The sequence below is a fragment of the Scyliorhinus torazame genome, chromosome 11, assembly GCF_047496885.1.
Source record: "Scyliorhinus torazame isolate Kashiwa2021f chromosome 11, sScyTor2.1, whole genome shotgun sequence".
Classification (NCBI taxonomy): domain Eukaryota; kingdom Metazoa; phylum Chordata; class Chondrichthyes; order Carcharhiniformes; family Scyliorhinidae; genus Scyliorhinus; species Scyliorhinus torazame.
The window spans coordinates 254,033,731-254,059,970 of NC_092717.1; positions in this window are offsets into that span (position 1 = coordinate 254,033,731).

The following is a 26,240-nucleotide window of genomic DNA, read 5'->3' on the forward strand; positions in this document are numbered from 1 at the left end:
GCAGAGGTGCGGCAGAACGTACAGGCGGAAATTGGTGAATTCCCTGCCTTGGACAGTGAGGTTCACGAGGCAGAACCCCTTTATCTCCACCGAGTGTGACCCGGAGGCCAGGGAGATCCGTTGGTTTACGGGATGGGTTACAAGAGAGCAGCGCCTTACCCTGTCGGGGTGGACAAAGCTTTCCGTGCTCCCGGAGTCGATCAGGCACGACGTCACGTGGCCGTTGATGGCGATCGTTGCGGTGGCTTTCGCTAGCGTCCGGGGCCGACTCCGGTCGAGGGTCACGGAGGCCAGCTGCAGTAAGGGGGAGTTCCCGTCAGGCAGTGTGGAGTCGGCAGCGCTGGGGGCCTGAGACCCCATCCAAGATGGCGTCAGCACATGGAGTCCGGGGATGCAGAAGATGGCGTCGGCGAAGGACAAAATGGCAGCGCCCATCCACCCAGCGTGGTGGCCGGGGGGCAAAATGGCCGCGGCCGTGGGTCGCACGTTGCCTGGGGATAGAAGGGCGGCGGTGGGCCTTGGACGGCCGGGACCTGGAAGAAAGGCTGCTGATAGTCGCTGGAGACCGCGGCCGTGGCGCGGGCCTGGCAGACCCCCACATAGTGGCCTTTCTTGCCGCACCCTTTGCAGGTGGCGGTGCGGGCCGGGCAGCGCGCGCGGGGATGATTCGCCTGCCCGCAGCAGCGTTGGCCGGTGGTGATAGCGGGCCGTCTCGCCGCGCAGGCCTGCGGGGTTAGCGGGAAAGTCTGGGGGGCTGCCGCGACGGGGTGCCACACAGCCCAGGGGGGCGCCGTGCGCCCGGGAGCAAAAGCCAGTGCGTTTTTGTACGCAATGTCCATGGACCCCACCAGGGCCCGTGCCTCAGTGAGGCCCAGTGTGTCCATTTCAAGGAGCCTTCGGCGGATGTCGGGGGAAGTCATACCCGCCACAAAAGCCGTCCCGAATTAAAAGTTCCGTGTGCTCGTTCCCCGTAACTGCTGGGCAGCCACAGTTTCGGCCCAGCACTAGTAGTGCCCGATAGAAATCTTCCGGTGTTTCTTCTGGGCTCTGCCTTCTAGTTGCCAGCAGGTGACGGGCGTAGACCTGGTTCAGAGGACGGATGTAATGTCCTTCTAGCAGCTCCATAGCTGCAGCATAGTACGCCGCCTCTTCGATCAGAGGGTAGATCCCAGGGCTGACCCAGGAACGTAGAAGGTGCATTTTCTGCCTTTCCGTGGGGGTGTCGGCGGCCGTGTCGAGGTAGCTCTCAAAACATGCCAGCCAATGCGGGAAAATAGCAGCGGAGTTGTCTGCGTGGGGACTGAGCTGAAGGCACTCCGGCTTGATGCTGTGGTACATCCTTTCAGAAGTACTAGCTGATTAAATTGATGCCCAATCAATAACTCTCGAGACAAGGTGAGTCATAACAAATCGGCTTTAATCAGCTAGAAGTGTACCCAGCAGCTTCGATACAGTAAGTGAAGGCAGCTGGGACGGCATTGGTTCTTATACCCCGCATCTCAGGGCGGAGCTATACACGTTAGCCAATGGTCATCCACCACTCAGGTACTGCAATACCTGGTATTACCACAGTTTCACAGGTACACGATGAAGTACACAGTGTCACAGTGAGTATCACTGGTACATGATGAAGTACACAGTGTCACAGTGAGTATCACTGGTACATGATGAAGTACACAGTGTCACAGTGAGTATCACTGGTACATGATGAAGTACACAGGGTCACAGTGAGTATCACACGTACATGATGAAGTACACAGGGTCACAGTGAGTATCACAGGTACACGATGAAGTACACAGGGTCACAGTGAGTATCACAGGTACACGATGAAGTACACAGTGTCACAGTGAGTATCACAGGTACACGATGAAGTACACAGGGTCACAGTGAGTATCACAGGTACATGATGAAGTACACAGGGTCACAGTGAGTATCACAGGTACATGATGAAGTACACAGGGTCACAGTGAGTATCACAGGTACATGATGAAGTACACAGAGTCACAGTGAGTATCACAGGTACATGATGAAGTACACAGGGTCACAGTGAGTATCACAGGTACATAATGAAGTACACAGGGTCACAGTGAGTATCACAGGTACACGATGAAGTACACAGGGTCACAGTGAGTATCACAGGTACATGATGAAGTACACAGAGTCACAGTGAGTATCACAGGTACATGATGAAGTACACAGGGTCACAGTGAGTATCACAGGTACATGATGAAGTACACAGGGTCACAGTGAGTATCACAGGTACATGATGAAGTACACAGAGTCACAGTGAGTATCACAGGTACATGATGAAGTACACAGGGTCACAGTGAGTATCACAGGTACATGCTGAAGTACACAGGGTCACAGTGAGTATCACAGGTACATGATGAAGGACACAGGGTCACAGTGAGTATCACAGGTACATGATGAAGTACACAGTGTCACAGTGAGTATCACAGGTACATGATCAAGTACAGAGTGTCACAGTGAGTATCACAGGTACATGATGAAGTACACAGGGTCACAGGGAGTATCACAGGTACATGATGAAGTACACAGGATCACAGTGAGTATCACAGGTACATGATGAAGTACACAGGGTCACAGTGAGTACCACAGGTACATGATGAAGTACACAGGATCACAGTGAGTATCACAGGTCCATGATGAAGTACACAGGGTCACAGTGAGTATCACAGGTACATGATGAAGTACACAGGGTCACAGTGAGTATCACAGGTACATGATGAAGTACACAGGGTCACAGTGAGGAGCACAGGTACATGATGAAGTGCACAGGGTCACAGTCAGTATCACAGGTGCATGATGAAGTACACAGGGTCACAGTGAGGGGCACAGGTACATGATGAAATACACAGGGTCACAGTGAGGAGCACAGGTACATGATGAAGTACACAGGGTCACAGTGAGGAGCACAGGTACATGATGAAGTACACAGGGTCACAGTGAGGAGCACAGGTACATGATGAAGTACACAGGGTCACAGTGAGGAGCACAGGTACATGATGAAGTACACGGGGTCACAGTGAGTATCACAGGTACATGATGAAGTACACAGGGTCACAGTGAGCAGCACAGTTACATGATGAAGTACACAGAATCACAGTGAGTATCACAGGCATATGATGAAGTACACAGGGTCACAGTGAATATCACAGGTACATGATGAAGTACACAGGGTCACAGTGAGTATCACAGGTACAGGAAGAAGTACACAGGGTCACAGTAAGTATTACAGGTACATGATGAAGTACACAGGGTCACAGTGAGTATCACAGGTACAAGTTGAAGTACACAGGGTCACAGTGAGTATCACAGGTACATGATGAAGTACACAGTGTCACAGTGAGTATCACAGGTACAGGATGAAGTACTCAGGGTCACAGTGAGTATCACAGGTACATGATGAAGTACACACATTCACAATGAGTATCACAGGTACATGATGAAGTACACAGGGTCTCAGTGAGTATCACAGGTACACGATGAAACACACAGGGTCACAGTGAGTATCACAGGTACACGATGAAGTACACAGGGTCACAGTGAGGGGCACAGGTACATGAGGAAGTACACAGGGTCACAGTGAGGGGCCCAGGTACACGATGAAGTACACAGGGTCACAGTGAGTATCACAGGTACATGATGAAGTACACAGGGTCACAGTGAGGAGCACAGGTACATGATGAAGTACACGGGGTCACAGTGAGTATCACAGGGACTTGATGAAGTACAAAGGGTCACAGTGAGTATCGCAGGTACATGACGAAGTACACAGGGTCACAGTGAGTATCGCAGGTACATGATGAAGTACACAGGGTCACAGTGAGTATCACAGGTACATGATGAAGTACACATGGTCACAGTGAGTATGACAGGTACATGAGGAAGTACACAGTGCCACAGTGAGTATCACAGGTACATGATAAAGTACACAGCGTCACAGTGAGCGGCACAGGTACATGATGAAGTACACAGCGTCACAGTGAGTATCACAGGTACATGATGAAGTTCACAGGTTTACAGTGAGCATCACAGGTACACGATGAAGTACACAGCGTCACAGTGAGTATCACACATACATGATGAAGAACACAGGGTCAGAGTGAGTATCACAGGTACATGATGAAGTACACAGGGTCACAGTGAGTATCACAGGTACATGATGAAGTACACAGGGTCACAGTCAGTATCACAGGTACACGATGAAGTACACAGGGTCACAGTGAGGGGCACAGGTACATGGTGAAAAACACAGGGTCACAGTGAGGAGCACAGGTACATGATGAAGTACACAGGGTCACAGTGAGGAGCACAGGTACATGATGAAGTACACAGGGTCACAGTGAGGAGCACAGGTACATGATGAAGTACACAGGGTCACAGTGAGGAGCACAGGTACATGATGAAGTACACGGGGTCACAGTGAGTATCACAGGTACATGATGAAGTACACAGGGTCACAGTGAGCGGCACAGTTACATGATGAAGTACACAGGATCACAGTGAGTATCACAGGTACATGATGAAGTACACAGGGTCACAGTTAATATCACAGGTACATGATGAAGTACACAGGGTCACAGTGAGTATCACAGGTACATGATGAAGTACACAGTGTCACAGTGAGTATCACAGGTACAGGATGAAGTACACAGGGTCACAGTGAGTATCACAGGTACATGATGAAGTACACACATTCACAGTGAGTATCACAGGTACATGATGAAGTACACAGGGTCTCAGTGAGTATCACAGGTACACGATGAAGTACACAGGGTCACAGTGAGTATCACAGGTACATGATGAAGTACACAGGGTCACAGTGAGGGGCACAGGTACATGAGGAAGTACACAGGGTCACAGTGAGGGGCACAGGTACACGATGAAGTACACAGGGTCACAGTGAGTATCACAGGTACATGATGAAGTACACAGGGTCACAGTGATGAGCACAGGTACATGATGAAGTACACGGGGTCACAGTGAGTATCACAGGTACATGATGAAGTACACAGGGTCACAGTGAGGGGCGCAGGTACATGATGAAGTATACAGGGTCACAGTCAGTATCACAGGTACATGATGAAGTACACTGGGTCACAGTGAGTATCACAGGAACATGATGAAGGACACAGGGTCACAGTGAGTATCACAGGTTCATGATGAAGTACACAGGATCACAGTGAGTATCACAGGTATATGATGAAGTACACAGGGTGACAGTGAATATCACAGGTACATGATGAAGTACACAGTGTCACAGTGAGTATCACAGGTACATGATGAAGTACACAGGGTCACAGTGAGTATCACAGGTACATGAGGACGTACACAGTGTCACAGTGAGTATCACAGGTACATGATGAAGTACCAGGGTCACAGTGAGTATCACAGGTACATGATGAAGTACACAGGGTCTCAGTGAGTATCACAGGTACACGATGAAGTACACAGGGTCACAGTGAGTATCACAGGTACATGATGAAGTACACAGGGTCACAGTGAGGAGCACAGGTACATGAGGAAGTACACAGGGTCACAGTGAGGTGCCCAGGTACACGATGAAGTACACAGGGTCACAGTGAGTATCACAGGTACATGATGAAGTACACAGGGTCACAGTGAGGAGCACAGGTACATGATGAAGTACACCAGGTCACAGTGAGTATCACAGGTACATGATGAAGTACACAGGGTCACAGTGAGGAGCACAGGTACATGATGAAGTACACGGGGTCACAGTGAGTATCACAGGTACATGATGAAGTACACAGGGTCACAGTGAGCGGCACAGTTACATGATGAAGTACACAGGATCACAGTGAGTATCACAGGTACATGATGAAGTACACAGGGTCACAATGAATATCACAGGTACATGATGAAGTACACAGGGTCACAGTGAGTATCACAGGTACATGATGAAGTACACAGGGTCACAGTGAGTATCACAGGTACATGAAAAAGTACACAGTGTCACAGTGAGTATCACAGGTACAGGATGAAGTACACAGGGTCACAGTGAGTGTCACAGGTACATGATGAAGTACACACATTCACAGTGAGTATCACAGGTACATGATGAAGTACACAGGGTCTCAGTGAGTATCACAGGTACACGATGAAGTACACAGGGTCACAGTGAGTATCACAGGTACATGATGAAGTACACAGGGTCACAGTGAGGGGCACAGGTACATGAGGAAGTACACAGGGTCACAGTGAGGGGCACAGGTACACGATGAAGTACACAGGGTCACAGTGAGTATCACAGGTACATGATGAAGTACACAGGGTCACAGTGATGAGCACAGGTACATGATGAAGTACACGGGGTCACAGTGAGTATCACAGGTACATGATGAAGTACACAGGGTCACAGTGAGGGGCGCAGGTACATGATGAAGTATACAGGGTCACAGTGAGTATCTCAGGTACATGATGAAGTACGCTGGGTCACAGTGAGTATCACAGGAACATGATGAAGGACACAGGGTCACAGTGAGCGGCACAGATACATGATGAAGTACACAGGATCACAGTGAGTATCACAGGTATATGATGAAGTACACAGGGTCACAGTGAATATCACAGGTACATGATGAAGTACACAGTGTCACAGTGAGTATCACAGGTACATGATGAAGTACACAGGGTCACAGTGAGTATCACAGGTACATGAGGAAGTACACAGTGTCACAGTGAGTATCACAGGTACATGATGAAGTACCAGGGTCACAGTGAGTATCACAGGTACATGATGAAGTACACAGGGTCTCAGTGAGTATCACAGGTACACGATGAAGTACACAGGGTCACAGTGAGTATCACAGGTACATGATGAAGTACACAGGGTCACAGTGAGGAGCACAGGTACATGAGGAAGTACACAGGGTCACAGTGAGGAGCACAGGTACACGATGAAGTACACAGGGTCACAGTGAGTATCACAGGTACATGATGAAGTACACAGGGTCACAGTGAGGAGCACAGGTACATGATGAAGTACACCAGGTCACAGTGAGTATCACAGGTACATGATGAAGTACACAGGGTCACAGTGAGGGGCACAGGTACATGATGAAGTATACAGGGTCACAGTCAGTATCACAGGTACATGATGAAGTACACAGGGTCACAGTGAGTGGCACAGGTACATGATGAAGTACACAGGATCACAGTGAGTATCACAGGTATATGATGAAGTACACAAGGTCACAGTGAATATCGCAGGTACATGATGAAGTACACAGGGTCACAGTGAGTGTCACAGGTATATGATGAAGTACACAGGGTCACAGTGAGTATCACAGGTAAATGATGAAGTACCAGGATCACAGTGAGGGGCGCAGGTACATGATGAAGTACACAGGGTCACAGTGAGGGGCACAGGTACATGATGAAGTACACAGTGTCACAGTGAGTATCACAGGTACATGATGAAGTACACAGGGTCACAGTGAGTATCACAGGTACTTGATGAAGTACCAGGGTCACAGTGAGGGGCACAGGTACATGATGAAGTCCACAGGGTCACAGTGAGGGGCACAGGTACATGATGAAGTATACAGGGTCACAGTGAGTATCACAGGTACATGATGAAGTACACAGGGTCACAGTGAGTATCACAGGTACATGATGAAGTACACAGGGTCACAGTGAGGATCACAGGTACATGATGAAGTACACAGGGTCACAGTGAGTATCACAGGTACATGATGAATTACACAGGGTCACAGTGAGTATCACAGGTACATGATGATGTACACAGGGTCACAGTGAGTATCACAGGTACATGATGAAGTACACAGGGTCACATTGGGTATCACAGGTACATGATGAAGTACACTGGGTCACAGTGAGTATCACAGGTACATGATGAAATACACAGGGTCACAGTCAGTCTCACAGGTACATGATGAAGTACACAGGGTCACAGTGAGGGGCACAGGTACATGATGAAGTACACAGGGTCACAGTGAGTATCACAGGTATATGATGAAGTACACAAGGTCACAGTGAATATCGCAGGTACATGATGAAGTATACAGGGTCACAGTCAGTATCACAGGTACATGATGAAGTACACAGGGTCACAGTGAGTATCACAGGTACATGATGAAGTACACTGGGTCACAGTGAGGGGCACAGGTACATGATGAAGTACACTGGGTCACAGTGAGTATCACAGGAACATGATGAAGGACACAGGGTCACAGTGAGCGGCACAGGTACATGATGAAGTACCCAGGATCACAGTGAGTATCACAGGTATATGATGAAGTACACAGGGTCACAGTGAATATCACAGGTACATGATGAAGTACACAGTGTCACAGTGAGTATCACAGGTACTTGATGAAGTACCAGGGTCACAGTGAGGGGCACAGGTACATGATGAAGTCCACAGGGTCACAGTGAGGGGCACAGGTACATGATGAAGTATACAGGGTCACAGTGAGTATCACAGGTACATGATGAAGTACACAGCGTCACAGTGAGTATCACAGGTACATGATGAAGTTCACAGGTTTACAGTGAGCATCACAGGTACAGGATGAAGTACACAGCGTCACAGTGAGGGGCACAGTTACATGATGAAGTACACAGGGTCACAGTCAGTATCACAGGTACATGATGAAGTACACAGGGTCACAGTGTGTATTACAGGTATATGATGAAGTACACAGGGTCACAGTGAGTATCACAGGTACATGATGAAGTACACTGGGTCACAGTGAGTATCACAGGTACATGATGAAGTACACAGGGTCACAGTGAGGAGCACAGGTACACGATGAAGTACACAGCGTCACAGTGAGTATCACAGATACATGATGAAGAACACAGGGTCAGAGTGAGTATCACAGGTACATGATGAAGTACACAGGGTCACAGTGAGTATCACAGGTACATGATGAAGTACACAGGGTCACAGTCAGTATCACAGGTACATGATGAGGTACACAGGGTCACAGTGAGGAGCACAGGTACATGATGAAGTACACAGGGTCACAGTGAGGAGCACAGGTACATGATGAAGTACACAGGGTCACAGTGAGTATCACAGGTACATGATGAAGTACACAGCGTCACAGTGAGTATCACAGGTACATGATGAAGTACACAGCGTCACAGTGAGCGGCACAGGTACATGATGAAGTACACAGAGTCACAGTGAGTGTCACAGGTCCATGATGAAGTACACAGGGTCACAGTGAGTATCACAGGTACATGAGGAAGTACACAGCGTCACAGTGAGCAGCACAGGTACATGATGAAGTACACAGGGTCACAGTGAGTGTCACAGGTACATGATGAAGTACACAGGGTCACAGTCAGTCTCACAGATACATGATGAAGTACACAGCGTCACAGTGAGTATCACATGTACATAATGAAGTACACAGGGTCACAGTGAGTATCACATGTACATAATGAAGTACACAGGGTCACAGTAAGTAGCACAGGTACATGATGAAGTACACAGGGTCACAGTGAGGGGCACAGGTACATGATGAAGTACACAGGGTGACAGTGAGGAGCACAGGGACATGATGAAGACACAGGGTCACAGTGAGGAGCACAGGTACATGATGAAGTACACAGGGTCACAGTGACTATCACAGGTTCATGCTGAAGTACACAGGGTCACAGTGAGGAGCACAGGTACATGATGAAGTACACAGTGTCACATTGAGGGGCACAGGTACATGATGAAGTACACAGGGTCACAGTGAAGAGTACAGGTACATGATGAAGTACACAGGGTCACAGTGAGTATCGCAGGTACATGATAAAGTACACAGGGTCACAGTGAGGAGCACCGGTACATGATGAAGTACACAGGGTCCCAGTGAATATCACAGGTACATGATGAAGTACACAGCGCCACAGTGCGTATCACAGGTACATGATGAAGTACACAGGGTCACAGTGAGGGGCACAGGTACATGATGAAGTACACAGGGTCACAGTGAGGGGCACAGGACAATTATGAAGTACACAGGGTCACAGTGAGTATCACAGGTACATGATGAAGTACACAGGGTCACAGTGAGTATCGCAGGTACATGATGAAGTGCACAGGGTCACAGTGATTATCACAGGTACATGATGAAGTACACAGTGTCACAGTGAGTATTACAGGTACATGATGAAGTACACAGGGTCACAGTGAGTATCACATGTACAAGATGAAGTACACAGGGTCGCAGTGAGTATTACAGGTATATGATGAAGTACACAGGGTCACAGTGAGTATCACTGGTACTTGATGAAGTACACAGGGTCACATTTGGTATCACAGTAAATGATGAAGTACACAGGGTCACAGTGAGTAGCACAGGTACATGATGAAGTACACAGGGTCACAGTTATGGGCACATGTACATGATGAAGTACACAGGGTCACAGTGAGGAGCACAGGTACATGATGAAGTACACAGCGTCACAGTGAGTATCACAGGTTCATGATGAAGTACACAGGGTCACAGTGAGGAGCACAGGTACATGATGAAGTACGCAGGGTCACAGTGAGTATCACAGGTACATGATGATGTACACAGGGTCACAGTGAGTATTACAGGTACATGATGAAGTACACAGGGTCACAGTGAGGGGCACAGGTACATGATGAAATACACAGGGTCACAGTTAGTATCACAGGTACATGATGAAGTACACAGGCTCACAGTGAGGGCACAGGTACATGATGAAGTACACGGGGTCACAGTGAGTATCACAGGTACATGATGAAGTACAAAGGGTCACAGTGAGTATCACAGTTACATGATGAAGTACACAGGGTCACAGTGAGGGGCGCAGGTACATGATGAAGTATACAGGGTCACAGTCAGTATCACAGGTACATGATGAAGTACACTGGGTCACAGTGAGTATCACAGGAACATGATGAAGGACACAGGGTCACAGTGAGCGGCACAGGTACATGATGAAGTACACAGGATCACAGTGAGTATCACAGGTATATGATGAAGTACACAGGGTCACAGTGAATATCACAGGTACATGATGAAGTACACAGGGTCACAGTGAATATCACAGGTACATGATGAAGTACACAGTGTCACAGTGAGTATCACAGGTACATGATGAAGTACACAGGGTCACAGTGAGTATCACAGGTACATGAGGAAGTACACATTGTCACAGTGAGTATCACAGGTACATGATGAAGTACCAGGGTCTCAGTGAGTATCACAGGTACATGATGAAGTACACAGGGTCTCAGTGAGTATCACAGGTACACGATGAAGTACACAGGCTCACAGTGAGTATCACAGGTACATGATGAAGTACACAGGGTCACAGTGAGGAGCACAGGTACATGAGGAATTACACAGGGTCACAGTGAGGGGCACAGGTACACGATGAAGTACACAGGCTCACAGTGAGTATCACAGGTACATGATGAAGTACACAGGGTCACAGTGAGGAGCACAGGTACATGATGAAGTACACCAGGTCACAGTGAGTATCACAGGTACATGATGAAGTACACAGGGTCACAGTGAGGGGCACAGGTACATGATGAAGTATACAGGGTCACAGTCAGTATCACAGGTACATGATGAAGTACACAGGGTCACAGTGAGCGGCACAGGTACATGATGAAGTACACAGGATCACAGTGAGTATCACAGGTATATGATGAAGTACACAAGGTCACAGTGAATATCGCAGGTACATGATGAAGTACACAGGGTCACAGTGAGTGTCACAGGTACATGATGAAGTACACAGGGTCACAGTGAGTATCACAGGTAAATGATGAAGTACCAGGATCACAGTGAGGGGCGCAGGTACATGATGAAGTACACAGGGTCACAGTGAGGGGCACAGGTACATGATGAAGTACACAGTGTCACAGTGAGTATCACAGGTACATGATGAAGTACACAGGGTCACAGTGAGTATCACAGGTACATGATGAAGTACCAGGGTCACAGTGAGGGGCACAGGTACATGATGAAGTCCACCGGGTCACAGTGAGGGGCACAGGTACATGATGAAGTATACAGGGTCACAGTGAGTATCACAGGTACATGATGAAGTACACAGGGTCACAGTGAGTATCACAGGTACATGATGAAGTACACAGGGTCACAGTGAGGATCACAGGTACATGATGAAGTACACAGGGTCACAGTGAGTATCACAGGTACATGATGAATTACACAGGGTCACAGTGAGTATCACAGGTACATGATGATGTACACAGGGTCACAGTGAGTATCACAGGTACATGATGAAGTACACAGGGTCACATTGGGTATCACAGTACATGATGAAGTACACTGGGTCACAGTGAGTATCACAGGTACATGATGAAATACAGAGGGTCACAGTCAGTATCACAGGTACATGATGAAGTACACAGGGTCACAGTGAGGGGCACAGGTACATGATGAAGTACACAGGGTCACAGTGGGTATCACAGGTACATGATGAAGTACACAGTGTCACAGTGAGTATCACAGGTACATGATGAAGTACATAGGGTCACAGTGAGGGGCACAGGTACATGATGAAGTCCACAAGTTCACAGTGAAGTGCACAGGTACATGATGAAGTACACAGGGTCACAGTGAGTATCACAGGTACATGATGAAGTACACAGGGTCACAGTGAGGGGCGCAGGTACATGATGAAGTATACAGGGTCACAGTCAGTATCACAGGTACATGATGAAGTACACTGGGTCACAGTGAGTATCACAGGAACATGATGAAGGACACAGGGTCACAGTGAGCGGCACAGGTACATGATGAAGTACACAGGATCACAGTGAGTATCACAGTTATATGATGAAGTACACAGGGTCACAGTGAATATCACAGGTACATGATGAAGTACACAGTGTCACAGTGAGTATCACAGGTACATGATGAAGTACACAGGGTCACAGTGAGTATCACAGGTACATGAGGAAGTACACAGTGTCACAGTGAGTATCACAGGTACATGATGAAGTACCAGGGTCACAGTGAGTATCACAGGTACATGATGAAGTACACAGGGTCTCAGTGAGTACCACAGGTACACGATGAAGTACACAGGGTCACAGTGAGTATCACAGGTACATGATGAAGAACACAGGGTCACAGTGAGTATCACAGGTACATGATGAAGTACACAGCGTCACAGTGAGTATCACAGGTACATGATGAAGTACACAGGGTCACAGTGAGTATCACAGGTACATGATGAAGTACACAGGGTCACAGTGAGTATCACAGGTATATGATGAAGTACACAGTGTCACAGTGAGTATCACAGGTACATGATGAAGTACAAAGGGTCACAGTGCATACCACAGGTACATGATGACGTACACAGGGTCACAGTGAGTATCACAGGTACATGATGAAGTACACAGGGTCACAGTGAGTATCACAGGTACATGATGAAGTACACAGGGTCGCAGTGAGTATCACAGGTACATGATGAAGTACACAGGGTCACAGTGAGTATCACAGGTACATGATGAAGTACACAGGGTCACAGTGAGTATCACAGGTACATGATGAAGTACACAGGGTCACAGTCAGTATCACAGGTACATGATGAGGTACACAGGGTCACAGTGAGGAGCACAGGTACATGATGAAGTACACAGGGTCACAGTGAGGAGCACAGGTACATGATGAAGTACACAGGGTCACAGTGAGTATCACAGGTACATGATGAAGTACACAGCGTCACAGTGAGTATCACAGGTACATGAGGAAGTACACAGTGTCACAGTGAGCGGCACAGGTACATGATGAAGTACACAGGGTCACAGTGAGTGTCACAGGTCCATGATGAAGTACACAGGGTCACAGTGAGTATCACAGGTACATGAGGAAGTACACAGCGTCACAGTGAGCAGCACAGGTACATGATGAAGTACACAGGGTCACAGTGAGTGTCACAGGTACATGATGAAGTACACAGGGTCACAGTGAGTATCACAGGTACATGATGAAGTACACAGGGTCACAGCGAGTATCACAGATACATGATGAAGTACACAGCGTCACAGTGAGTATCACAGGTACATGATGAAGGACACAGGGTCACAGTGAGCGGCACAGGTACATGATGAAGTACACAGGGTCACAGTGAGTATCACAGGTACATGATAAAGTACACAGGGTCACAGTGAGTATCACAGGTACATGAGGAAGTACACAGTGTCACAGTGAGTATCACAGGTACATGATGAAGTACCAGGGTCACAGTGAGTATCACAGGTACATGATGAAGTACACAGGGTCTCAGTGAGTATCACAGGTACACAATGAAGTACACAGGGTCACAGTGAGTATCACAGGTACATGATGAAGAACACAGCGTCACAGTGAGTATCACAGGTACATGATGAAGTACACAGCGTCACAGTGAGTATCACAGGTACATGATGAAGTACACAGGGTCACAGTGAGTATCACAGGTACATGATGAAGTACACAGGGTCACAGTGAGTATCACAGGTATATGATGAAGTACACAGTGTCACAGTGAGTATCACAGGTACATGATAAAGTACACAGGGTCACAGTGAGTATCACAGGTACATGATGAAGTACACAGGGTCACAGTGAGTATCACAGGTACATGATGAAGTACACAGCGTCACAGTGAGTATCATAGGTACATGATGAAGTACTCAGGGTCACAGTGAGTATCACAGGTACATGATGAAGTACAAAGGGTCATAGTGCATACCACAGGTACATGATGACGTACACAGGGTCACAGTGAGTATCACAGGTACATGATGAAGTACACAGGGTCACAGTGAGTATCACAGGTACATGATGAAGTACACAGGGTCACAGTGAGTGTCACAGGTCCATGATGAAGTACACAGGGTCACAGTGAGTATCACAGGTACATGAGGAAGTACACAGCGTCACAGTGAGCAGCACAGGTACATGATGAAGTACACAGGGTCACAGCGAGTATCACAGATACATGATGAAGTACAGAGCGTCACAGTGAGTATCACATGTACATAATGAAGTACACAGGGTCACATTGAGTATCACATGTACATAATGAAGTACACAGGGTCACAGTAAGTAGCACAGGTACATGATGAAGTACACAGGGTCACAGTGAGGGGCACAGGTACATGATGAAGTACACAGGGTGACAGTGAGGAGCACAGGGACATGATGAAGACACAGGGTCACAGTGAGGAGCACAGGTACATGATGAAGTACACAGGGTCACAGTGAGTATCACAGGTTCATGCTGAAGTACACAGGGTCACAGTGAGGAGCACAGGTACATGATGAAGTACACAGTGTCACATTGAGGGGCACAGGTACATGATGAAGTACACAGGGTCACAGTGAAGAGTACAGGTACATGATGAAGTACACAGGGTCACAGTGAGTATCGCAGGTACATGATAAAGTACACAGGGTCACAGTGAGGAGCACCGGTACATGATGAAGTACACAGGGTCCCAGTGAATATCACAGGTACATGATGAAGTACACAGGGTCACAGTGAGTATCACTGGTACATGATGAAGTACACAGCGTCACAGTGAGTATCACAGGTACATGATGAAGTACACAGGGTCACAGTGCGGGGCACAGGTACATGATGAAGTACACAGGGTCACAGTGAGGGGCACAGGACAATGATGAAGTACACAGGGTCACAGTGAGTATCACAGGTACATGATGAAGTACACAGGGTCACAGTGAGTATCACAGGTACATGATGAAGTGCACAGGGTCACAGTGATTATCACAGGTACATGATGAAGTACACAGTGTCACAGTGAGTATTACAGGTACATGATGAAGTACACAGGGTCACAGTGAGTATCACATGTACATGATGAAGTACACAGGGTCGCAGTGAGTACTACAGGTATATGATGAAGTACACAGCGTCACAGTGAGCGGCACAGGTACATGATGAAGTACACAGGGTCACAGTGAGTGTCACAGGTCCATGATGAAGTACACAGGGTCACAGTGAGTATCACAGGTACATGAGGAAGTACACAGGGTCACAGTGAGTATCACAGGTACATGATGAAGTACACAGCGTCACAGTCAGTATCACAGGTACATGATGAAGTACACAGCGTCACAGTGAGCAGCACAGGTACATGATGAAGTACACAGGGTCACAGCGAGTATCACAGATACATGATGAAGTACACAGCGTCACAGTGAGTATCACATGTACATAATGAAGTACACAGGGTCACAGTGAGGAGCACCGGTACATGATGAAGTACACAGGGTCCCAGTGAATATCACAGGTACATGATGAAGTACACAGCGTCACAGTGAGTATCACAGGTACATGATGAAGTACACAGGGTCACAGTGAGGGGCACAGGTACATGATGAAGTACACAGGGTCACAGTGAGGGGCACAGGACAATGATGAAGTACACAGGATCACAGTGAGTATCACAGGTACATGATGAAGTACACAGGGTCACAGTGAGTATCACAGGTACATGATGAAGTGCACAGTGTCACAGTGATTATCACAGGTACATGATGAAGTACACAGTGTCACAGTGAGTATTACAGGTACATGATGAAGTACACTGGGTCACAGTGAGTATCACATGTACATGATGAAGTACACAGGGTCGCAGTGAGTATTACAGGTATATGATGAAGTACACAGGGTCACAGTGAGTATCACTGGTACTTGATGAATTACACAGGGTCACATTTGGTATCACAGTAAATGATGAAGTACACAGGGTCACAGTGAGTAGCACAGGTACATGATGAAGTACACAGGGTCACAGTTATGGGCACAGGTACATGATGAAGTACACAGGGTCACAGTGAGGAGCACAGGTACATGATAAAGTACACAGCGTCACAGTGAGTATCACAGGTTCATGATGAAGTACACAGGGTCACAGTGAGGAGCACAGGTACATGATGAAGTACACAGGGTCACAGTGAGTATCACAGGTACATGATGATGTACACAGGGTCACAGTGAGTATCACAGGTACATGATGAAGTACACAGGGTCACAGTGAGGGGCACAGGTACATGAAGAAATACACAGGGTCACAGTTAGTATCACAGGTACATGATGAAGTACACAGGCTCACAGTGAGGGCACAGGTACATGATGAAGTACACGGGGTCACAGTGAGTATCACAGGTACATGATGAAGTACACAGGGTCACAGTGAGTATCACAGGTACATGATGAAGTACACAGGGTCACAGTGAGTATCACAGGTACATGATGAAGTACACAGGGTCACAGTGAGTATCACAGGTACATGATGAAGTGCACAGGGTCTCAGTGAGTTTCACAGGTACATGATGAAGTACACAGTGTCACAGTGAGTATTACAGGTATATGATGAAGTACACAGGGTCACAGTGAGTATCACAGGTACATGATGAAGTACAGAGGGTCACAGTGAGTATTACAGGTATATGATGAAGTACACAGGGTCACAGTGAGTATCACTGGTACATGATGAAGTACACAGCGTCACAGTGAGTATCACAGGTACATGATGAAGTGCACAGGGTCACAGTGAGTATCACAGGTACACGATGAAGTACACAGGGGCGCAGTGAGTATTACAGGTATATGATGAAGTACAGAGGGTCACAGTGAGTATCACAGGTACATGATGAAGTACACAGGGTCGCAGTGAGTATTACAGGTATATGATGAAGTACACTGGGTCACAGTGAGTATCACTGGTACATGATGAAGTATACCTGGTCACAGTGAGTATCACAGGTACATGATGTAGTACACAGGGTCACAGTGAGTATCACAGGTACATGATGAAGTACACAGGTTCACAGTGAGGAGCACAGGTACATGATGAAGTACACAGGGTCACAGTGAGTATCACAGGTACATGATGAAGTACACAGGGTGACAGTGAGGAGCACAGGTACATGATGAAGTACAAAGGGTCCCAGTGAGTATCACAGGTACATGATGAAGTACACAGCGTCACAGTGAGTATCACAGGTACATGATGAAGTACCACAGGGTCACAGTGAGTATCACTGGTACATGATGAAGTACACAGCGTCACAGTGAGTATCACAGGTACATGATGAAGTACAGAGGGTCACAGTGAGTATTACAGGTATATGATGAAGTACACAGGGTCACAGTGAGTATCACTGGTACATGATGAATTACACAGCGTCACATTGAGTATCACAGGTACATGATGAAGTGCACAGGGTCACAGTGAGTATCACAGGTACACGATGAAGTACACAGGGGCGCAGTGAGTATTACAGGTATATGATGAAGTACACTGGGTCACAGTGAGTATCACTGGTACATGATGAAGTACACCTGGTCACAGTGAGTATCACAGGTACATGATGTAGTACACAGGGTCACAGTGAGTATCACAGGTACATGATGAAGTACACAGGGTCTCAGTGAGTATCACAGGTACATGATGAAATACACAGGGTCACAGTGAGGAGCACAGGTAAATGATGAAGTACAAAGGGTCCCAGTGAGTATCACAGGTACATGATGAAGTACACAGCATCACAGTGAGTATCACAGGTACATGATGAAGTACACAGGGTCACAGTGAGGGGCACAGGTACATGATGAAGTACACAGCGTCACAGTGAGTATCACAGGTACATGATGAAGTGCACAGGGTCACAGTGAGTATCACAGGTACACGATGAAGTACACAGGGGCGCAGTGAGTATCACAGGTATATGATGAAGTACAGAGGGTCACAGTGAGTATCACAGGTACATGATGAAGTACACAGGGTCGCAGTGAGTATTACAGGTATATGATGAAGTACACTGGGTCACAGTGAATATCACTGGTACATGATGAAGTATACCTGGTCACAGTGAGTATCACAGGTACATGATGTAGTACACAGGGTCACAGTGAGTATCACAGGTACATGATGAAGTACACAGGTTCACAGTGAGGAGCACAGGTACATGATGAAGTACACAGGGTCACAGTGAGTATCACAGGTACATGATGAAGTACATAGGGTCACAGTGAGTATCACAGGTACATGATGAAGTGCACAGGGTCTCAGTGAGTTTCACAGGTACATGATGAAGTACACAGTGTCACAGTGAGTATTACAGGTATATGATGAAGTACACAGGGTCACAGTGAGTATCACAGGTACATGATGAAGTACAGAGGGTCACAGTGAGTATTACAGGTACATGATGAAGTGCACAGGGTCACAGTGAGTATCACAGGTACACGATGAAGTACACAGGGGCGCAGTGAGTATTACAGGTATATGATGAAGTACAGAGGGTCACAGTGAGTATCACAGGTACATGATGAAGTACACAGGTTCGCAGTGAGTATTACAGGTATATGATGAAGTACACTGGGTCACAGTGAGTATCACTGGTACATGATGAAGTATACCTGGTCACAGTGAGTATCACAGGTACATGATGTAGTACACAGGGTCACAGTGAGTATCATAGGTACATGATGAAGTACACAGGTTCACAGTGAGGAGCACAGGTACATGATGATGTACACAGGGTCACAGTGAGTATCACAGGTACATGATGAAGTACACAGGGTGACAGTGAGGAGCACAGGTACATGATGAAGTACAAAGGGTCCCAGTGAGTATCACAGGTACATGATGAAGTACACAGCGTCACAGTGAGTATCACAGGTACATGATGAAGTACACAGGGTCACAGTGAGTATCACTGGTACATGATGAAGTACACAGCGTCACAGTGAGTATCACAGGTACATGATGAAGTACAGAGGGTCACAGTGAGTATTACAGGTATATGATGAAGTACACAGGGTCACAGTGAGTATCACTGGTACATGATGAAGTACACAGCGTCACATTGAGTATCACAGGTACATGATGAAGTGCACAGGGTCACAGTGAGTATCACAGGTACACGATGAAGTACACAGGGGCGCAGTGAGTATTACAGGTATATGATGAAGTACACTGGGTCACAGTGAGTATCACTGGTACATGATGAAGTACACCTGGTCACAGTGAGTATCACAGGTACATGATGTAGTACACAGGGTCACAGTGAGTATCACAGGTACATGATGAAGTACACAGGGTCACAGTGAGTATCACAGGTACATGATGAAATACACAGGGTCACAGTGAGGAGCACAGGTAAATGATGAAGTACAAAGGGTCCCAGTGAGTATCACAGGTACATGATGAAGTACACAGCGTCACAGTGAGTATCACAGGTACATGATGAAGTACACAGGGTCACAGTGAGGGGCACAGGTACATGATGAAGTACACAGCGTCACAGTGAGTATCACAGGTACATGATGAAGTGCACAGGGTCACAGTGAGTATCACAGGTACACGATGAAGTACACAGGGGCGCAGTGAGTATCACAGGTATATGATGAAGTACAGAGGGTCACAGTGAGTATCACAGGTACATGATGAAGTACACAGGGTCGCAGTGAGTATTACAGGTATATGATGAAGTACACTGGGTCACAGTGAGTATCACTGGTACATGATGAAGTACACCTGGTCACAGTGAGTATCACAGGTACATGATGTAGTACACAGGGTCACAGTGAGTATCACAGGTACATGATGAAGTACACAGGTTCACAGTGAGGAGCACAGGTACATGATGAAGTACACAGGGTCACAGTGAGTATCACAGGTACATGATGAAGTACACAGGGTCACAGTGAGGAGCACAGGTACATGATGAAGTACAAAGGGTCCCAGTGAGTATCACAGGTACATGATGAAGTACACAGCGTCACAGTGAGTATCACAGGTACATGATGAAGTACACAGGGTCACAGTGAGTATCACTGGTACATGATGAAGTACACAGCGTCACAGTGAGTATCACAGGTACATGAGGAAGTACAGAGGGTCACAGTGAGTATTACAGGTATATGATGAAGTACACAGGGTCACAGTGAGTATCACTGGTACATGATGAAGTACACAGCGTCACATTGAGTATCACAGGTACATGATGAAGTGCACAGGGTCACAGTGAGTATCACAGGTACACGATGAAGTACACAGGGGCGCAGTGAGTATTACAGGTATATGATGAAGTACACTGGGTCACAGTGAGTATCACTGGTACATGATGAAGTACACCTGGTCACAGTGAGTATCACAGGTACATGATGAAGTACAAAGGGTCCCAGTGAGTATCACAGGTACATGATGAAGTACACAGCGTCACAGTGAGTATCACAGGTACATGATGAAGTACACAGTGTCACAGTGAGTATTACAGGTATATGATGAAGTACACAGGGTCACAGTGAGTATCACAGGTACATGATGAAGTACAGAGGGTCACAGTGAGTATTACAGGTATATGATGAAGTACACAGGGTCACAGTGAGTATCACTGGTACATGATGAAGTACACAGCGTCACAGTGAGTATCACAGGTACATGATGAAGTGCACAGGGTCACAGTGAGTATCACAAGTACACGATGAAGTACACAGGGGCGCAGTGAGTATTACAGGTATATGATGAAGTACAGAGGGTCACAGTGAGTATCACAGGTACATGATGAAGTACACAGGGTCGCAGTGAGTATTACAGGTATATGATGAAGTACACTGGGTCACAGTGAGTATCACTGGTACATGATGAAGTATACCTGGTCACAGTGAGTATCACAGGTACATGATGTAGTACACAGGGTCACAGTGAGTATCATAGGTACATGATGAAGTACACAGGTTCACAGTGAGGAGCACAGGTACATGATGAAGTACACAGGGTCACAGTGAGTATCACAGGTACATGATGATGTACACAGGGTGACAGTGAGGAGCACAGGTACATGATGAAGTACAAAGGGTCACAGTGAGTATCACAGGTACATGATGTAGTACACAGGGTCACAGTGAGTATCACAGGTACATGATGAAGTACACAGGGTCACAGTGAGTATCACAGGTACATGATGAAATACACAGGGTCACAGTGAGGAGCACAGGTAAATGATGAAGTACAAAGGGTCCCAGTGAGTATCACAGGTACATGATGAAGTACACAGCGTCACAGTGAGTATCACAGGTACATGATGAAGTACACAGGGTCACAGTGAGGGGCACAGGTACATGATGAAGTACACAGCGTCACAGTGAGTATCACAGGTACATGATGAAGTGCACAGGGTCACAGTGAGTATCACAGGTACACGATGAAGTACACAGGGGCGCAGTGAGTATCACAGGTATATGATGAAGTACAGAGGGTCACAGTGAGTATCACAGGTACATGATGAAGTACACAGGGTCGCAGTGAGTATTACAGGTATATGATGAAGTACACTGGGTCACAGTGAGTATCACTGGTACATGATGAAGTACACCTGGTCACAGTGAGTATCACAGGTACATGATGTAGTACACAGGGTCACAGTGAGTATCACAGGTACATGATGAAGTACACAGGTTCACAGTGAGGAGCACAGGTACATGATGAAGTACACAGGGTCACAGTGAGTATCACAGGTACATGATGAAGTACACAGGGTCACAGTGAGGAGCACAGGTACATGATGAAGTACAAAGGGTCCCAGTGAGTATTACAGGTACATGATGAAGTACACAGCGTCACAGTGAGTATCACAGGTACATGATGAAGTACACAGGGTCACAGTGAGTATCACTGGTACATGATGAAGTACACAGCGTCACAGTGAGTATCACAGGTACATGAGGAAGTACAGAGGGTCACAGTGAGTATTACAGGTATATGATGAAGTACACAGGGTCACAGTGAGTATCACTGGTACATGATGAAGTACACAGCGTCACATTGAGTATCACAGGTACATGATGAAGTGCACAGGGTCACAGTGAGTATCACAGGTACACGATGAAGTACACAGGGGCGCAGTGAGTATTACAGGTATATGATGAATTACACTGGGTCACAGTGAGTATCACTGGTACATGATGAAGTACACCTGGTCACAGTGAGTATCACAGGTACATGATGAAGTACAAAGGGTCCCAGTGAGTATCACAGGTACATGATGAAGTACACAGCGTCACAGTGAGTATCACAGGTACATGATGAAGTACACCGGGTCACAGTGAGTATCACAGGTACATGATGAAGTACACAGGGTCACAGTGAGTATCACATGTACATGATGAAGTACACAGGGTCGCAGTGAGTATTACAGGTATATGATGAAGTACACAGTGTCACAGTGAGTATCACTGGTACATGATGAAGTACACAGGGTCACAGTGGGTATCACAGTTACATGATGAAGTACACAGGGTCACAGTGAGTATCACAGGTACATGATGAAGTACACAGTGTCACAGTGAGTATCACTGGTACATGATGAAGTACACAGGGTCACAGTGGGTATCACAGTTACATGATGAAGTACACAGGGTCACAGTGAGTATCACAGGTACATGACGAAGTACACGGGGTCACAGTGAGTATCACAGGTACATGATGAAGTACACAGCGTCACAGTGAGTATCACAGGTTCATGATGAAGTACTCAGGGTCACAGTGATGAGCACAGGTACATGATGAAGTACACAGGGTCACAGTGAGTATCACAGGTACATGATGAAGTACACAGGGTCACAGTGAGTATCACAGGTACATAATGAAGTACACAGGGTCACAGTGAGGGGCACAGGTACATGATGAAGTACACAGGGTCACAGTCAGTATCACAGGTACATGATGAAGTTCACAGGGTCACAGTGAGGGGCACAGGTACATGATGAAGTACACGGGGTCACAGTGAGTATCACAGGTACATGATGAAGTACACAGGGTCACAGTGAGGGGCACAGGTACATGATGAAGTACACAGGGTCACAGTGAGTATCACAGGTACATGATGAAGTACACAGGGTCACAGTATCACAGGTACATGATGAAGTGCACAGGGTCACAGTGAGTGTCACAGGTACATGATAAAGTGCACAGGGTCACAGTGGGTTTCACAGATACATGATGAAGTACACAGTGTCACAGTGAGTATTACAGGTATATGATGAAAGACACAGGGTCACAGTGAGTATCACAGGTACATGATGAAGTACAGAGGGTCACAGTGTGTATTACAGGTATATGATGAAGTACACAGGGTCACAGTGAGTATCACTGGTACATGATGAAGTACACAGGGTCACAGTGAGTATCACAGGTACACGATGAAGTACACAGGGTCGCAGTGAGTATTACAGGTATATGATGAAGTACACAGTGTCACAGTGAGTATCACTGGTACATGATGAAGTACACAGGGTCACAGTGGGTATCACAGTTACATGATGAAGTACACAGGGTCACAGTGAGTATCACAGGTACATGATGAAGTACACAGGGTCACAGTTATGGGCACAGGTACATGAAGTACACAGCGTCACAGTGAGTATCACAGGTACATGATGAAGTACACAGCGTCACAGTGAGTATCACAGGTTCATGATGAAGTACTCAGGGTCACAGTGAGGAGCACAGGTACATGATGAAGTACACAGGGTCACAGTGAGTATCACAGGTACATGATGAAGTACACAGGGTCACAGTGAGGGGCACAGGTACATGTTGAAGTACACAGGGTCACAGTCAGTATCACAGGTACATGATGAAGTACACAGGGTCACAGTGAGGGGCACAGGTACATGATGAGGTACACGGGGTCACAGTGATTATCACAGGTACATGATGAAGTACACAGGGTCACAGTGAGGGGCACAGGTACATGATGAAGTACACAGGGTCACAGTGAGTATCACAGGTACATGATGAAGTACACAGGGTCACAGTGAGTATCACAGGTACATGATGAAGTACACAGGGTCACAGTATCACAGGTACATGATGAAGTACACAGGGTCACAGTGAGTGTCACAGGTACATGGTGAAGTGCACAGGGTCACAGTGGGTTTCACAGGTACATGATGAAGTACACAGTGTCACAGTGAGTATCACAGGTACATGATGAAGTACACAGGGTCACAGTGAGGGGCACAGGTACATGATGAAGTACACAGCGTCACAGTGAGTATCACAGGTACATGATGAAGTACAGAGGGTCACAGTGAGTATTACAGGTATATGATGAAGTACACAGGGTCACAGTGAGTATCACTGGTACATGATGAAGTACACAGCGTCACATTGAGTATCACCTGTACATGATGAAGTGCACAGGGTCACAGTGAGTATCACAGGTACACGATGAAGTACACAGGGGCGCAGTGAGTATTACAGGTATATGATGAAGTACACTGGGTCACAGTGAGTATCACTGGTACATGATGAAGTACACCTGGTCACAGTGAGTATCACAGGTACATGATGTAGTACACAGGGTCACAGTGAGTATCACAGGTACATGATGAAGTACACAGGGTCACAGTGAGTATCACAGGTACATGATGAAATACACAGGGTCACAGTGAGGAGCACAGGTAAATGATGAAGTACAAAGGGTCCCAGTGAGTATCACAGGTACATGATGAAGTACACAGCGTCACAGTGAGTATCACAGGTACATGATGAAGTACACAGGGTCACAGTGAGGGGCACAGGTACATGATGAAGTACACAGCGTCACAGTGAGTATCACAGGTACATGATGAAGTGCACAGGGTCACAGTGAGTATCACAGGTACACGATGAAGTACACAGGGGCGCAGTGAGTATCACAGGTATATGATGAAGTACAGAGGGTCACAGTGAGTATCACAGGTACATGATGAAGTACACAGGGTCGCAGTGAGTATTACAGGTATATGATGAAGTACACTGGGTCACAGTGAGTATCACTGGTACATGATGAAGTACACCTGGTCACAGTGAGTATCACAGGTACATGATGTAGTACACAGGGTCACAGTGAGTATCACAGGTACATGATGAAGTACACAGGTTCACAGTGAGGAGCACAGGTACATGATGAAGTACACAGGGTCACAGTGAGTATCACAGGTACATGATGAAGTACACAGGGTCACAGTGAGGAGCACAGGTACATGATGAAGTACAAAGGGTCCCAGTGAGTATTACAGGTACATGATGAAGTACACAGCGTCACAGTGAGTATCACAGGTACATGATGAAGTACACAGGGTCACAGTGAGTATCACTGGTACATGATGAAGTACACAGCGTCACAGTGAGTATCACAGGTACATG